This window comes from Rutidosis leptorrhynchoides, chromosome 5, assembly GCF_046630445.1.
Source record: "Rutidosis leptorrhynchoides isolate AG116_Rl617_1_P2 chromosome 5, CSIRO_AGI_Rlap_v1, whole genome shotgun sequence".
Classification (NCBI taxonomy): Eukaryota; Viridiplantae; Streptophyta; class Magnoliopsida; order Asterales; family Asteraceae; genus Rutidosis; species Rutidosis leptorrhynchoides.
In genome coordinates, this window is record NC_092337.1 from 240,977,585 (window position 1) to 240,996,421 (window position 18,837).

Below are 18,837 nucleotides of genomic sequence, written 5' to 3' on the forward strand. Positions count from 1 at the left end.
TTGAAAGATGGGGGATATCACATTGGGAAACCCATAAGTTACGATGTGTTTACTTTGACGCATATATTGCGGGGAACCCAAATGCTATTTTACGCAACGGGTTAAGAAATTATTTTGACTCAATATATCCGAATATTGGACTTCGTGATTTAGAAAAAGCGGCTAACATGCAACATAAAGAAGCATGTTATGCTTACGGATTAGTAATGTTCGCTTCTCACCAAAGTGAGAACAAGAACATCGGGCTACAACTATTAAACAAAACGTTTCCACAAGTGACGGAGTCGGTAATTGGGGTAAGAAATGAGGTTTTTAGATTATTACGGGACTGTTGGACATTACGTAACCCTCGTCCCTTTGACGACGTTACAACACGCTGTCTTATCAACGGCCATAACGGTTATGTTGCACAAGACCAAGGATGGGAAGTAGTCCTAGTAAAACCAGAATGCATGACTTGTTTCTGGACGTATGAATTACGTGTCTTTATTGCCTTTGCTAAACGACTTGTGTACTAGCTAGAATTATCTTCACAACTATCTTGTATCAAAGTTATTGTGTGCTATATTTCATGCTTTATGTAAAATAAGCGGTATTGTAAGTTTGTAAAATATTGTATAAAAGTTTGAACGCGAAATATTATTATAATCAGTTTTTCATATAGAATTGTAGTAGTTGAATTGTATATTAGCTACTAAGTATGAACTTAACGGGTAGGTACTACCCGAATTTAAACTTATAAAACGCTAATATGAAGAAAAAGCTTTTATAAATGAGTTCATATTATGCTACAAAATACTATTAACTACTCTTAATATTCTGTATGATTAACTTGTTCCATTTAACTATTTTGAAGGAAATGGCACCGACTACTCGACACACCGTGAATATGAATGAAGAGGAATTCCGTACTTTTCTAGCTTCAAACATAGCCGCAGTACAGGCTGCGCTACATACCAACAATAACCTTGGATCTAGCAGTACAGGAAATCGTGTAGGATGCACCTACAAAGAATTCACTGCCTGCAAACCTGTGGAATTTGATGGAACCGAAGGACCGATCGGATTGAAACGGTGGACCGAGAAGGTCGAATCGGTGTTTGCCATAAGTAAGTGTACTGAAGAGGACAAAGTAAAGTACGCTACGCATACCTTCACAGGTTCTGCGTTAACATGGTGGAATACCTATCTAGAGCAAGTGGGACAAGACGATGCGTACGCACTACCGTGGTCAGCATTCAAGCACTTGATGAACGAGAAGTACCGTCCCAGAACCGAGGTCAATAAGCTCAAGACAGAACTTAGAGGGTTACGAACCCAAGGATTTGATATTACCACGTACGAAAGACGATTCACAGAATTGTGCCTATTGTGTCCGGGAGCATTCGAAGATGAGGAAGAGAAGATCGACGCGTTTGTGAAAGGATTACCGGAAAGAATCCAAGAAGATATAAGTTCACACGAGCCCGCCTCCATACAACAGGCATGTAGAATGACTTACAAACTCGTGAACCAAATTGAAGAAAGAATTAAAGAACAGACTGCTGAAGAGGCCAATGTGAAGCAAGTCAAAAGAAAGTGGGAGGAAAACGGTGATAAGAATCACCAATACAACAACAACAGCAATTACAACAATAATCGCAACAATTATCCCAACAATCGCAACATCAATCGCAACTACAACAAACGGCCCAACAACAACAACAACAACAACAACAACAACAACAACAACAACTACAACAATCATCCCAACAACAATAATAACCGCAACAACAACAACAATCAGAAGCAGCTATGCCAAAGGTGTGAAAAGAATCACTCGGGGTTCTGCACAAAATTTTGCAACAAGTGTAAAAGAAATGGTCATAGCGCGGCGAAGTGTGAGGTCTACGGACCAGGGGTTAATAGAACGAAAGGAAAAAATGGTGTCGGAACGAGTAATGGCGGAGCAAGTAGTGTCGGAGCAAGTTATGCCAATGTAGTTTGTTATAAATGTGGAAAACCGGGCCACATTATTAGAAATTGCCCGAACCAGGAGAACACGAATGGACAAGGCCGTGGAAGAGTTTTCAATATTAATGCGGCAGAGGCACAGGAAGACCCGGAGCTTGTTACGGGTACGTTTCTTATTGACAATAAATCTGCTTACGTTTTATTTGATTCGGGTGCGGATAGAAGCTATATGAGTAGAGATTTTTGTGCTAAATTAAGTTGTCCATTGACGCCTTTGGATAGTAAATTTTTACTCGAATTAGCAAATGGTAAATTAATTTCAGCAGATAATATATGTCGGAATCGAGAAATTAAACTGGTTAGTGAAACATTTAAGATTGATTTGATACCAGTAGAGTTAGGGAGTTTTGATGTGATAATCGGTATGGACTGGTTGAAAGAAGTGAAAGCGGAGATTGTTTGTTACAAAAATGCAATTCGCATTATACGAGAAAAAGGAAAACCCTTAATGGTGTACGGAGAAAAGGGCAACACGAAGCTACATCTTATTAGTAATTTGAAGGCACAAAAACTAATAAGAAAAGGTTGCTATGCTGTTCTAGCACACGTCGAGAAAGTACAAACTGAAGAAAAGAGCATCAATGATGTTCCCGTCGCAAAAGAATTTCCTGATGTATTTCCGAAAGAATTACCGGGATTACCCCCACATCGATCCGTTGAATTTCAAATAGATCTTGTACCAGGAGCTGCACCAATAGCTCGTGCTCCTTACAGACTCGCACCCAGCGAGATGAAAGAACTACAAAGCCAATTACAAGAACTTTTAGAGCGTGGTTTCATTCGACCAAGCACATCACCGTGGGGAGCTCCTGTTTTGTTTGTCAAGAAGAAAGATGGTACATTCAGGTTGTGTATCGACTACCGAGAGTTGAACAAACTTACCATCAAGAACCGCTACCCACTACCGAGAATCGATGACTTATTTGATCAACTACAAGGCTCGTCTGTTTATTCAAAGATTGACTTACGTTCCGGGTATCATCAAATGCGGGTGAAAGAAGATGATATTCCAAAGACTGCTTTCAGAACACGTTACGGTCATTACGAGTTTATGGTCATGCCGTTTGGTTTAACTAATGCACCAGCTGTGTTCATGGACCTTATGAACCGAGTGTGTGGACCATACCTTGACAAGTTTGTCATTGTTTTCATTGATGACATACTTATTTACTCAAAGAATGACCAAGAACACGGTGAACATTTGAGAAAGGTGTTAGAAGTATTGAGGAAGGAAGAATTGTACGCTAAGTTTTCAAAGTGTGCATTTTGGTTGGAAGAAGTTCAATTCCTCGGTCACATAGTGAACAAAGAAGGTATTAAGGTGGATCCGGCAAAGATAGAAACTGTTGAAAAGTGGGAAACCCCGAAAACTCCGAAACACATACGCCAGTTTTTAGGACTAGCTGGTTACTACAGAAGGTTCATCCAAGACTTTTCCAGAATAGCAAAACCCTTGACTGCATTAACGCATAAAGGGAAGAAATTTGAATGGAATGATGAACAAGAGAAAGCGTTTCAGTTATTGAAGAAAAAGCTAACTACGGCACCTATATTGTCATTGCCTGAAGGGAATGATGATTTTGTGATTTATTGTGATGCATCAAAGCAAGGTCTCGGTTGTGTATTAATGCAACGAACGAAGGTGATTGCTTATGCGTCTAGACAATTGAAGATTCACGAACAAAATTATACGACGCATGATTTGGAATTAGGCGCGGTTGTTTTTGCATTAAAGACTTGGAGGCACTACTTATATGGGGTCAAAAGTATTATATATACCGACCACAAAAGTCTTCAACACATATTTAATCAGAAACAACTGAATATGAGGCAGCGTAGGTGGATTGAATTATTGAATGATTACGACTTTGAGATTCGTTACCACCCGGGGAAGGCAAATGTGGTAGCCGATGCCTTGAGCAGGAAGGACAGAGAACCCATTCGAGTAAAATCTATGAATATAATGATTCATAATAACATTACTACTCAAATAAAGGAGGCGCAACAAGGAGTTTTAAAAGAGGGAAATTTAAAGGATGAAATACCCAAAGGATCGGAGAAGCATCTTAATATTCGGGAAGACGGAACCCGGTATAGGGCTGAAAGGATTTGGGTACCAAAATTTGGAGATATGAGAGAAATGGTACTTAGAGAAGCTCATAAAACCAGATACTCAATACATCCTGGAACGGGGAAGATGTACAAGGATCTCAAGAAACATTTTTGGTGGCCGGGTATGAAAGCCGATGTTGCTAAATACGTAGGAGAATGTTTGACGTGTTCTAAGGTCAAAGCTGAGCATCAGAAACCATCAGGTCTACTTCAACAACCCGAAATCCCGGAATGGAAATGGGAAAACATTACCATGGATTTCATCACTAAATTGCCAAGGACTGCAAGTGGTTTTGATACTATTTGGGTAATAGTTGACCGTCTCACCAAATCATCACACTTCTTGCCAATAAGAGAAGATGACAAGATGGAGAAGTTAGCACGACTGTATTTGAAGGAAGTCATCTCCAAACATGGAATACCAATCTCTATTATCTCTGATAGGGATGGCAGATTTATTTCAAGATTCTGGCAGACATTACAGCAAGCATTAGGAACTCGTCTAGACATGAGTACTGCCTATCATCCACAAACTGATGGGCAGAGCGAAAGGACGATACAAACGCTTGAAGACATGCTACGAGCATGTGTTATTGATTTCGGAAACAGTTGGGATCGACATCTACCGTTAGCAGAATTTTCCTACAACAACAGCTACCATTCAAGCATTGAGATGGCGCCGTTTGAAGCACTTTATGGTAGAAAGTGCAGGTCTCTGATTTGTTGGAGTGAAGTGGGGGATAGACAGATTACGGGTCCGGAGATTATACAAGAAACTACCGAGAAGATCATCCAAATTCAACAACGGTTGAAAACCGCCCAAAGTCGACAAAAGAGCTACGCTGATATTAAAAGAAAAGATATAGAATTTGAAATTGGAGAGATGGTCATGCTTAAAGTTGCACCTTGGAAAGGCGTTGTTCGATTTGGTAAACGAGGGAAATTAAATCCAAGGTATATTGGACCATTCAAGATTATTGATCGTGTCGGACCAGTAGCTTACCGACTTGAGTTACCTCAACAACTCGCGGCTGTACATAACACTTTTCACGTCTCGAATTTGAAGAAATGTTTTGCTAAAGAAGATCTCACTATTCCGTTAGATGAAATCCAAATCAACGAAAAACTTCAATTCATCGAAGAACCCGTCGAAATAATGGATCGTGAGGTTAAAAGACTTAAGCAAAACAAGATACCAATTGTTAAGGTTCGATGGAATGCTCGTAGAGGACCCGAGTTCACCTGGGAGCGTGAAGATCAGATGAAGAAGAAATACCCGCATCTATTTCCAGAAGATTCGTCAACACCTTCAACAGCTTAAAATTTCAGGACGAAATTTATTTAACGGGTAGGTACTGTAGTGACCCGAACTTTTCCATGTTTATATATATTAATTGAGATTGATATTTACATGATTAAATGTTTCCAACATGTTAAGCAATCAAACTTGTTAAGACTTGATTAATTGAAATATGTTTCATATAGACAATTGACCACCCAAGTTGATCGGTGATTCACGAACGTTAAAACTTGTAAAAACTATATGATGACATATATATGGATATATATATATAGTTAACATGATACTATGATAAGAAAACATATCATAAAGTATATTAACAATGAACTACATATGTAAAAACAAGACTACTAACTTAATGATTTTTAAACGAGACATATATGTAACGATTATCGTTGTAAAGACATTTAATGTATATATATATCATATTAAGAGATATTCATACATGATAATATCATGATAATATAATAATTTAAAATCTCATTTGATATTATAAACATTGGGTTAACAACATTTAACAAGATCGTTAACCTAAAGGTTTCAAAACAACACTTACATGTAACGACTAACGATGACTTAACGACTCAGTTAAAATGTATATACATGTAGTGTTTTAATATGTATTTATACACTTTTGAAAGACTTCAATACACTTATCAAAATACTTCTACTTAACAAAAATGCTTACAATTACATCCTCGTTCAGTTTCATCAACAATTCTACTCGTACGCACCCGTATTCGTACTCGTACAATACACAGCTTTTAGATGTATGTACTATTGGTATATACACTCCAATGATCAGCTCTTAGCAGCCCATGTGAGTCACTTAACACATGTGGGAACCATCATTTGGCAACTAGCATGAAATATCTCATAAAATTACAAAAATATGAGTAATCATTCATGACTTATTTACATGAAAACAAAATAACATATCCTTTATATCTAATCCATACACCAACGACCAAAAACACCTACAAACACTTTCATTCTTCAATTTTCTTCATCTAATTGATCTCTCTCAAGTTCTATCTTCAAGTTCTAAGTGTTCTTCATAAATTCCAAAAGTTCTAGTTTCATAAAATCAAGAATACTTTCAAGTTTGCTAGCTCACTTCCAATCTTGTAAGGTGATCATCCAACCTCAAGAAATCTTTGTTTCTTACAGTAGGTTATCATTCTAATACAAGGTAATAATCATATTCAAACTTTGGTTCAACTTCTATAACTATAACAATCTTATTTTAAGTGATGATCTTACTTGAACTTGTTTTCGTGTCATGATTCTGCTTCAAGAACTTCGAGCCATCCAAGGATCCATTGAAGCTAGATCCATTTTTCTCTTTTCCAGTAGGTTTATCCAAGGAACTTAAGGTAGTAATGATTTTCATAACATCATTCGATTCATACATATAAAGCTATCTTATTCGAAGGTTTAAACTTGTAATCACAAGAACATAGTTTAGTTAATTCTAAACTTGTTCGCAAACAAAAGTTAATCCTTCTAGCTTGACTTTTAAAATCAACTAAACACATGTTCTATATCTATATGATATGCTAACTTAATGATTTAAAACCTGGAAACACGAAAAACACCGTAAAACCGGATTTACGCCGTCGTAGTAACACCGCGGGCTGTTTTGGGTTAGTTAATTAAAAACTATGATAAACTTTGATTTAAAAGTTTTTATTCTGAGAAAATGATTTTTATTATGAACATGAAACTATATCCAAAAATTATGGTTAAACTCAAAGTGGAAGTATGTTTTCTAAAATGGTCATCTAGACGTCGTTCTTTCGACTGAAATGACTACCTTTACAAAAATGACTTGTAACTTATTTTTCCGACTATAAACTTATACTTTTTCTGTTTAGATTCATAAAATAGAGTTCAATATGAAACCATAGCAATTTGATTCACTCAAAACGGATTTAAAATGAAGAAGTTATGGGTAAAACAAGATTGGATAATTTTTCTCATTTTAGCTACGTGAAAATTGGTAACAAATATATTCCAACCATAACTTAATCAACTTGTATTGTATATTATGTAATCTTGAGATACCATAGACACGTATACAATGTTTCGACCTATCATGTCGACACATCTATATATATTTCGGAACAACCATAGACACTCTATATGTGAATGTTGGAGTTAGCTATACAGGGTTGAGGTTGATTCCAAAATATGTATAGTTTGAGTTGTGATCAATACTGAGATACGTATACACTAGGTCGTGGATTGATTCAAGATAATATTTATCGATTTATTTCTGTATATCTAACTGTGGACAACTAGTTATAGGTTACTAACGAGGACAGCTGACTTAATAAACTTAAAACATCAAAATATATTAAAAGTGTTGTAAATATATTTTGAACATACTTTGATATATATGTATATATTGTTATAGGTTCGTGAATCAACCAGTGGCCAAGTCTTACTTCCAGACGAAGTAAAAATCTGTGAAAGTGAGTTATAGTCCCACTTTTAAAATCTAATATTTTTGGGATGAGAATACATGCAGGTTTTATAAATGATTTACAAAATAGATACAAGTACGTGAAACTACATTATATGGTTGAATTATCGAAATCGAATATGCCCCTTTTTATTAAGTCTGGTAATCTAAGAATTAGGGAACAGACACCCTAATTGACGCGAATCCTAAAGATAGATCTATTGGGCCTAACAAACCCCATCCAAAGTACCGGATGCTTTAGTACTTCGAAATTTATATCATATCCGAAGGGTGTCCCGGAATGATGGGGATATTCTTATATATGCATCTTGTTAATGTCGGTTACCAGGTGTTCACCATATGAATGATTTTTATCTCTATGTATGGGATGTGTATTGAAATATGAAATCTTGTGGTCTATTATTATGATTTGATATATATAGGTTAAACCTATAACTCACCAACATTTTTGTTGACGTTTTAAGCATGTTTATTCTCAGGTGATTATTAAGAGCTTCCGCTGTCGCATACTTAAATAAGGACGAGATTTGGAGTCCATGCTTGTATGATATTGTGTAAAAACTGCATTCAAGAAACTTATTTTGTTGTAACATATTTGTATTGTAAACCATTATGTAATGGTCGTGTGTAAACAGGATATTTTAGATTATCATTATTTGATAATCTACGTAAAGCTTTTTAAAACCTTTATCTATGAAATAAAGGTTATGGTTTGTTTTAAAAATGAATACAGTCTTTGAAAAATGTCTCATATAGAGGTCAAAACCTCGCAACGAAATCAATTAATATGGAACGTTTTTAATCAATAAGAACGGGACATTTCAGTTGGTATCCGAGCGTTGGTCTTAGAGAACCAGAATTTTGCATTAGTGTGTCTTATCGAGTTTGTTAGGATGCATTAGTGAGTCTGGACTTCGACCGTGTTTACTTGAAAAACCATAACCTTTATTTCATCAATAAAGGTTTAAAAAGCTTTACGTAGATTATCAAATAATGATAATCTAAAATATCCTGTTTACACACGACCATTACATAATGGTTTACAATACAAATATGTTACAACAAAATAAGTTTCTTGAATGCAGTTTTTACACAATATCATACAAGCATGGACTCCAAATCTTGTCCTTATTTTAGTATGCAACAGCGGAAGCTCTTAATAATCACCTGAGAATAAACATGCTTAAAACGTCAACAAAAATGTTGGTGAGTTATAGGTTTAACCTATATATATCAAATCATAATAATAGACCACAAGATTTCATATTTCAATACACATCCCATACATAGAGATAAAAATCATTCATATGGTGAACACCTGGTAACCGACATTAACAAGATGCATATATAAGAATATCCCCATCATTCCGGGACATCCTTTGGATATGATATAAATTTCGAAGTACTAAAACATCCGGTACTTTGGATGGGGCTTGTTGGGCCCGATAGATCTATCTTTAGGATTCGCGTCAATTAGGGTGTCTGTTCCCTAATTCTTAGATTACCAGACTTAATAAAAAGGGGCATATTCGATTTCGATAATTCAACCATAGAATGTAGTTTCACGTACTTGTGTCTATTTTGTAAATCATTTATAAAACCTGCATGTATTCTCATCCCAAAAATATTAGATTTTAAAAGTGGGACTATAACTCACTTTCACAGATTTTTACTTCGTCTGGAAGTAAGACTTGGCCACTGGTTGATTCACGAACCTATAACAATATATACATATATATCAAAGTATGTTCAAAATATATTTACAACACTTTTAATATATTTTGATGTTTTAAGTTTATTAAGTCAGCTGTCCTCGTTAGTAACCTATAACTAGTTGTCCACAGTTAGATATACAGAAATAAATCGATAAATATTATCTTGAATCAATCCACGACCCAGTGTATACGTATCTCAGTATTGATCACAACTCAAACTATACATATTTTGGAATCAACCTCAACCCTGTATAGCTAACTCCAACATTCACATATAGAGTGTCTATGGTTGTTCCGAAATATATATAGATGTGTCGACATGATAGGTCGAAACATTGTATACGTGTCTATGGTATCTCAAGATTACATAATATACAATACAAGTTGATTAAGTTATGGTTGGAATATATTTGTTACCAATTTTCACGTAGCTAAAATGAGAAAAATTATCCAATCTTGTTTTACCCATAACTTCTTCATTTTAAATCCGTTTTGAGTGAATCAAATTGCTATGGTTTCATATTGAACTCTATTTTATGAATCTAAACAGAAAAAGTATAAGTTTATAGTCAGAAAAATAAGTTACAAGTCATTTTTGTAAAGGTAGTCATTTCAGTCGAAAGAACGACGTCTAGATGACCATTTTAGAAAACATACTTCCACTTTGAGTTTAACCATAATTTTTGGATATAGTTTCATGTTCATAATAAAAATCATTTTCTCAGAATAACAACTTTTAAATCTGACGAATCTTCTGGAAATAGATGCGGGTATTTCTTCTTCATCTAATCTTCACGCTCCCAGGTGAACTCGGGTCCTCTACGAGCATTCCATCGAACCTTAACAATTGGTATCTTGTTTTGCTTAAGTCTTTTAACCTCACGATCCATTATTTCGACGGGTTCTTCGATGAATTGAAGTTTTTCGTTGATTTGGATTTCATCTAACGGAATAGTGAGATCTTCTTTAGCAAAACATTTCTTCAAATTCGAGACGTGAAAAGTGTTATGTACAGCCGCGAGTTGTTGAGGTAACTCAAGTCGGTAAGCTACTGGTCCGACACGATCAATAATCTTGAATGGTCCAATATACCTTGGATTTAATTTCCCTCGTTTACCAAATCGAACAACGCCTTTCCAAGGTGCAACTTTAAGCATGACCATCTCTCCAATTTCAAATTCTATATCTTTTATTTTAATGTCAGCGTAGCTCTTTTGTCGACTTTGGGCGGTTTTCAACCGTTGTTGAATTTGGATGATCTTCTCGGTAGTTTCTTGTATAATCTCCGGACCCGTAATCTGTCTATCCCCCACTTCACTCCAACAAATCGGAGACCTGCACTTTCTACCATAAAGTGCTTCAAACGGCGCCATCTCAATGCTTGAATGGTAGCTGTTGTTGTAGGAAAATTCTGCTAACAGTAGATGTCGATCCCAACTGTTTCCGAAATCAATAACACATGCTCGTAGCATGTCTTCAAGCGTTTGTATCGTCCTTTCGCTCTGCCCATCAGTTTGTGGATGATAGGCAGTACTCATGTCTAGACGAGTTCCTAATGCTTGCTGTAATGTCTGCCAGAATCTTGAAATAAATCTGCCATCCCTATCAGAGATAATAGAGATTGGTATTCCATGTTTGGAGATGACTTCCTTCAAATACAGTCGTGCTAACTTCTCCATCTTGTCATCTTCTCTTATTGGCAAGAAGTGTGCTGATTTGGTGAGACGGTCAACTATTACCCAAATAGTATCAAAACCACTTGCAGTCCTTGGCAATTTAGTGATGAAATCCATGGTAATGTTTTCCCATTTCCATTCCGGGATTTCGGGTTGTTGAAGTAGACCTGATGGTTTCTGATGCTCAGCTTTGACCTTAGAACACGTCAAACATTCTCCTACGTATTTAGCAACATCGGCTTTCATACCCGGCCACCAAAAATGTTTCTTGAGATCCTTGTACATCTTCCCCGTTCCAGGATGTATTGAGTATCTGGTTTTATGAGCTTCTCTAAGTACCATTTCTCTCATATCTCCAAATTTTGGTACCCAAATCCTTTCAGCCCTATACCGGGTTCCGTCTTCCCGAATATTAAGATGCTTCTCCGATCCTTTGGGTATTTCATCCTTTAAATTTCCCTCTTTTAAAACTCCTTGTTGCGCCTCCTTTATTTGAGTAGTAATGTTATTATGAATCATTATATTCATAGATTTTACTCGAATGGGTTCTCTGTCCTTCCTGCTCAAGGCATCGGCTACCACATTTGCCTTCCCCGGGTGGTAACGAATCTCAAAGTCGTAATCATTCAATAATTCAATCCACCTACGCTGCCTCATATTCAGTTGTTTCTGATTAAATATGTGTTGAAGACTTTTGTGGTCGGTATATATAATACTTTTGACCCCATATAAGTAGTGCCTCCAAGTCTTTAATGCAAAAACAACCGCGCCTAATTCAAAATCATGCGTCGTATAATTTTGTTCGTGAATCTTCAATTGTCTAGACGCATAAGCAATCACCTTCGTTCGTTGCATTAATACACAACCGAGACCTTGCTTTGATGCATCACAATAAATCACAAAATCATCATTCCCTTCAGGCAATGACAATATAGGTGCCGTAGTTAGCTTTTTCTTCAATAACTGAAACGCTTTCTCTTGTTCATCATTCCATTCAAATTTCTTCCCTTTATGCGTTAATGCAGTCAAGGGTTTTGCTATTCTGGAAAAGTCTTGGATGAACCTTCTGTAGTAACCAGCTAGTCCTAAAAACTGGCGTATGTGTTTCGGAGTTTTCGGGGTTTCCCACTTTTCAACAGTTTCTATCTTTGCCGGATCCACCTTAATACCTTCTTTGTTCACTATGTGACCGAGGAATTGAACTTCTTCCAACCAAAATGCACACTTTGAAAACTTAGCGTACAATTCTTCCTTCCTCAATACTTCTAACACCTTTCTCAAATGTTCACCGTGTTCTTGGTCATTCTTTGAGTAAATAAGTATGTCATCAATGAAAACAATGACAAACTTGTCAAGGTATGGTCCACACACTCGGTTCATAAGGTCCATGAACACAGCTGGTGCATTAGTTAAACCAAACGGCATGACCATAAACTCGTAATGACCGTAACGTGTTCTGAAAGCAGTCTTTGGAATATCATCTTCTTTCACCCGCATTTGATGATACCCGGAACATAAGTCAATCTTTGAATAAACAGACGAGCCTTGTAGTTGATCAAATAAGTCATCGATTCTCGGTAGTGGGTAGCGGTTCTTGATGGTAAGTTTGTTCAACTCTCGGTAGTCGATACACAACCTGAATGTACCATCTTTCTTCTTGACAAACAAAACAGGAGCTCCCCACGGTGATGTGCTTGGTCGAATGAAACCACGCTCTAAAAGTTCTTGTAATTGGCTTTGTAGTTCTTTCATCTCGCTGGGTGCGAGTCTGTAAGGAGCACGAGCTATTGGTGCAGCTCCTGGTACAAGATCTATTTGAAATTCAACGGATCGATGTGGGGGTAATCCCGGTAATTCTTTCGGAAATACATCAGGAAATTCTTTTGCGACGGGAACATCATTGATGCTCTTTTCTTCAGTTTGTACTTTCTCGACGTATGCTAGAACAGCATAGCAACCTTTTCTTATTAGTTTTTGTGCCTTCAAATTACTAATAAGATGTAGCTTCGTGTTGCCCTTTTCTCCGTACACCATTAAGGGTTTTCCTTTTTCTCGTATAATGCGAATTGCATTTTTGTAACAAACGATCTCCGCTTTCACTTTTTTCAACCAGTCCATACCGATTATCACATCAAAACTCCCTAACTCTACTGGTATCAAATCAATCTTAAATGTTTCACTAACCAGTTTAAACAATATTTCAGTTATTCAAATAACAAAATTTGTTAAGCAATCATTTTTCAAGTAAACACGGTCGAAGTCCAGACTCACTAATGCATCCTAACAAACTCGATAAGACACACTAATGCAAAATTCTGGTTCTCTAAGACCAACGCTCGGATACCAACTGAAAATAAACAAACCAGAATTATCTAACTATTTAAGAGACCTACCCGGAGACATGATTGATGAAATCTTGTCTAGAGTCGGCCAGAATTCTTCGGCACAACTATTTAAGGCGAGATCAGTTTGTAAGACATTCGAAGAACGTTCCAAGAATGTCTTGGTTTATAAGAGACTTTCGTTTGAAAGATGGGGGATATCACATTGGGAAACCCATAAGTTACGATGTGTTTACTTTGACGCATATATTGCGGGGAACCCAAATGCTATTTTACGCAACGGGTTAAGAAATTATTTTGACTCAATATATCCGAATATTGGACTTCGTGATTTAGAAAAAGCGGCTAACATGCAACATAAAGAAGCATGTTATGCTTACGGATTAGTAATGTTCGCTTCTCACCAAAGTGAGAACAAGAACATCGGGCTACAACTATTAAACAAAACGTTTCCACAAGTGACGGAGTCGGTAATTGGGGTAAGAAATGAGGTTTTTAGATTATTACGGGACTGTTGGACATTACGTAACCCTCGTCCCTTTGACGACGTTACAACACGCTGTCTTATCAACGGCCATAACGGTTATGTTGCACAAGACCAAGGATGGGAAGTAGTCCTAGTAAAACCAGAATGCATGACTTGTTTCTGGACGTATGAATTACGTGTCTTTATTGCCTTTGCTGAACGACTTGTGTACTAGCTGGAATTATCTTCACAACTATCTTGTATCAAAGTTATTGTGTGCTATATTTCATGCTTTATGTAAAATAAGCGGTATTGTAAGTTTGTAAAATATTGTATAAAAGTTTGAACGCGAAATATTATTATAATCAGTTTTTCATATAGAATTGTAGTAGTTGAATTGTATATTAGCTACTAAGTATGAACTTAACGGGTAGGTACTACCCGAATTTAAACTTATAAAACGCTAATATGAAGAAAAAGCTTTTATAAATGAGTTCATATTATGCTACAAAATACTATTAACTACTCTTAATATTCTGTATGATTAACTTGTTCCATTTAACTATTTTGAAGGAAATGGCACCGACTACTCGACACACCGTGAATATGAATGAAGAGGAATTCTGTACTTTTCTAGCTTCAAACATAGCCGCAGTACAGGCTGCGCTACATACCAACAATAACCTTGGATCTAGCAGTACAGGAAATCGTGTAGGATGCACCTACAAAGAATTCACTGCCTACAAACCTGTGGAATTTGATGGAACCGAAGGACCGATCGGATTGAAACGGTGGACCGAGAAGGTCGAATCGGTGTTTGCCATAAGTAAGTGTACTAAAGAGGACAAAGTAAAGTACGCTACGCATACCTTCACAGGTTCTGCGTTAACATGGTGGAATACCTATCTAGAGCAAGTGGGACAAGACGATGCGTACGCACTACCGTGGTCAGCATTCAAGCACTTGATGAACGAGAAGTACCGTCCCAGAACCGAGGTCAATAAGCTCAAGACAGAACTTAGAGGGTTACGAACCCAAGGATTTGATATTACCACGTACGAAAGACGATTCACAGAATTGTGCCTATTGTGTCCGGGAGCATTCGAAGATGAGGAAGAGAAGATCGACGCGTTTGTGAAAGGATTACCGGAAAGAATCCAAGAAGATATAAGTTCACACGAGCCCGCCTCCATACAACAGGCATGTAGAATGGCTCACAAACTCGTGAACCAAATTGAAGAAAGAATTAAAGAACAGACTGCTGAAGAGGCCAATGTGAAGCAAGTCAAAAGAAAGTGGGAGGAAAACGGTGATAAGAATCACCAATACAACAACAACAGCAATTACAACAATAATCGCAACAATTATCCCAACAATCGCAACATCAATCGCAACTACAACAAACGGCCCAACAACAACAACAACAACAACAACAACTACAACAATCATCCCAACAACAATAATAACCGCAACAACAACAACAATCAGAAGCAGCTATGCCAAAGGTGTGAAAAGAATCACTCGGGGTTCTGCACCAAATTTTGCAACAAGTGTAAAAGAAATGGTCATAGCGCGGTGAAGTGTGAGGTCTACGGACCAGGGGTTAATAGAACGAAAGGAACAAATGGTGTCGGAACGAGTAATGGCGGAGCAAGTAGTGTCGGAGCAAGTTATGCCAATGTAGTTTGTTATAAATGTGGAAAACCGGGCCACATTATTAGAAATTGCCCGAACCAGGAGAACACGAATGGACAAGGCCGTGGAAGAGTTTTCAATATTAATGCAGCAGAGGCACAGGAAGACCCGGAGCTTGTTACGGGTACGTTTCTTATTGACAATAAATCTGCTTACGTTTTATTTGATTCGGGTGCGGATAGAAGCTATATGAGTAGAGATTTTTGTGCTAAATTAAGTTGTCCATTGACGCCTTTGGATAGTAAATTTTTACTCGAATTAGCAAATGGTAAATTAATTTCAGCAGATAATATATGTCAGAATCGAGAAATTAAACTGGTTAGTGAAACATTTAAGATTGATTTGATACCAGTAGAGTTAGGGAGTTTTGATGTGATAATCGGTATGGACTGGTTGAAAGAAGTGAAAGCGGAGATCGTTTGTTACAAAAATGCAATTCGCATTATACGAGAAAAAGGAAAACCCTTAATGGTGTACGGAGAAAAGGGCAACACGAAGCTACATCTTATTAGTAATTTGAAGGCACAAAAACTAATAAGAAAAGGTTGCTATGCTGTTCTAGCACACGTCGAGAAAGTACAAACTGAAGAAAAGAGCATCAATGATGTTCCCGTCGCAAAAGAATTTCCTGATGTATTTCCGAAAGAATTACCGGGATTACCCCCACATCGATCCGTTGAATTTCAAATAGATCTTGTACCAGGAGCTGCACCAACAGCTCGTGCTCCTTACAGACTCGCACCCAGCGAGATGAAAGAACTACAAAGCCAATTACAAGAACTTTTAGAGCGTGGTTTCATTCGACCAAGCACATCACCGTGGGGAGCTCCTGTTTTGTTTGTCAAGAAGAAAGATGGTACATTCAGGTTGTGTATCGACTACCGAGAGTTAAACAAACTTACCATCAAGAACCGCTACCCACTACCGAGAATCGATGACTTATTTGATCAACTACAAGGCTCGTCTGTTTATTCAAAGATTGACTTACGTTCCGGGTATCATCAAATGCGGGTGAAAGAAGATGATATTCCAAAGACTGCTTTCAGAACACGTTACGGTCATTACGAGTTTATGGTCATGCCGTTTGGTTTAACTAATGCACCAGCTGTGTTCATGGACCTTATGAACCGAGTGTGTGGACCATACCTTGACAAGTTTGTCATTGTTTTCATTGATGACATACTTATTTACTCAAAGAATGACCAAGAACACGGTGAACATTTGAGAAAGGTGTTAGAAGTATTGAGGAAGGAAGAATTGTACGCTAAGTTTTCAAAGTGTGCATTTTGGTTGGAAGAAGTTCAATTCCTCGGTCACATAGTGAACAAAGAAGGTATTAAGGTGGATCCGGCAAAGATAGAAACTGTTGAAAAGTGGGAAACCCCGAAAACTCCGAAACACATACGCCAGTTTTTAGGACTAGCTGGTTACTACAGAAGGTTCATCCAAGACTTTTCCAGAATAGCAAAACCCTTGACTGCATTAACGCATAAAGGGAAGAAATTTGAATGGAATGATGAACAAGAGAAAGCGTTTCAGTTATTGAAGAAAAAGCTAACTACGGCACCTATATTGTCATTGCCTGAAGGGAATGATGATTTTGTGATTTATTGTGATGCATCAAAGCAAGGTCTCGGTTGTGTATTAATGCAACGAACGAAGGTGATTGCTTATGCGTCTAGACAATTGAAGATTCACGAACAAAATTATACGACGCATGATTTGGAATTAGGCGCGGTTGTTTTTGCATTAAAGACTTGGAGGCACTACTTATATGGGGTCAAAAGTATTATATATACCGACCACAAAAGTCTTCAACACATATTTAATCAGAAACAACTGAATATGAGGCAGCGTAGGTGGATTGAATTATTGAATGATTACGACTTTGAGATTCGTTACCACCCGGGGAAGGCAAATGTGGTAGCCGATGCCTTGAGCAGGAAGGACAGAGAACCCATTCGAGTAAAATCTATGAATATAATGATTCATAATAACATTACTACTCAAATAAAGGAGGCGCAACAAGGAGTTTTAAAAGAGGGAAATTTAAAGGATGAAATACCCAAAGGATCGGAGAAGCATCTTAATATTCGGGAAGACAGAACCCGGTATAGGGCTGAAAGGATTTGGGTACCAAAATTTGGAGATATGAGAGAAATGGTACTTAGAGAAGCTCATAAAACCAGATACTCAATACATCCTGGAACGGGGAAGATGTACAAGGATCTCAAGAAACATTTTTGGTGGTCGGGTATGAAAGCCGATGTTGCTAAATACGTAGGAGAATGTTTGACGTGTTCTAAGGTCAAAGCTGAGCATCAGAAACCATCAGGTCTACTTCAACAACCCGAAATCCCGGAATGGAAATGGGAAAACATTACCATGGATTTCATCACTAAATTGCCAAGGACTGCAAGTGGTTTTGATACTATTTGGGTAATAGTTGACCGTCTCACCAAATCAGCACACTTCTTGCCAATAAGAGAAGATGACAAGATGGAGAAGTTAGCACGACTGTATTTGAAGGAAGTCATCTCCAAACATGGAATACCAATCTCTATTATCTCTGATAGGGATGGCAGATTTATTTCAAGATTCTGGCAGACATTACAGCAAGCATTAGGAACTCGTCTAGACATGAGTACTGCCTATCATCCACAAACTGATGGGCAGAGCGAAAGGACGATACAAACGCTTGAAGACATGCTACGAGCATGTGTTATTGATTTCGGAAACAGTTGGGATCGACATCTACCGTTAGCAGAATTTTCCTACAACAACAGCTACCATTCAAGCATTGAGATGGCGCCGTTTGAAGCACTTTATGGTAGAATGTGCAGGTCTCCGATTTGTTGGAGTGAAGTGGGGGATATACAGATTACGGGTCCGGAGATTATACAAGAAACTACCGAGAAGATCATCCAAATTCAACAACAGTTGAAAACCGCCCAAAGTCGACAAAAGAGCTACGCTGATATTAAAAGAAAAGATATAGAATTTGAAATTGGAGAGATGGTCATGCTTAAA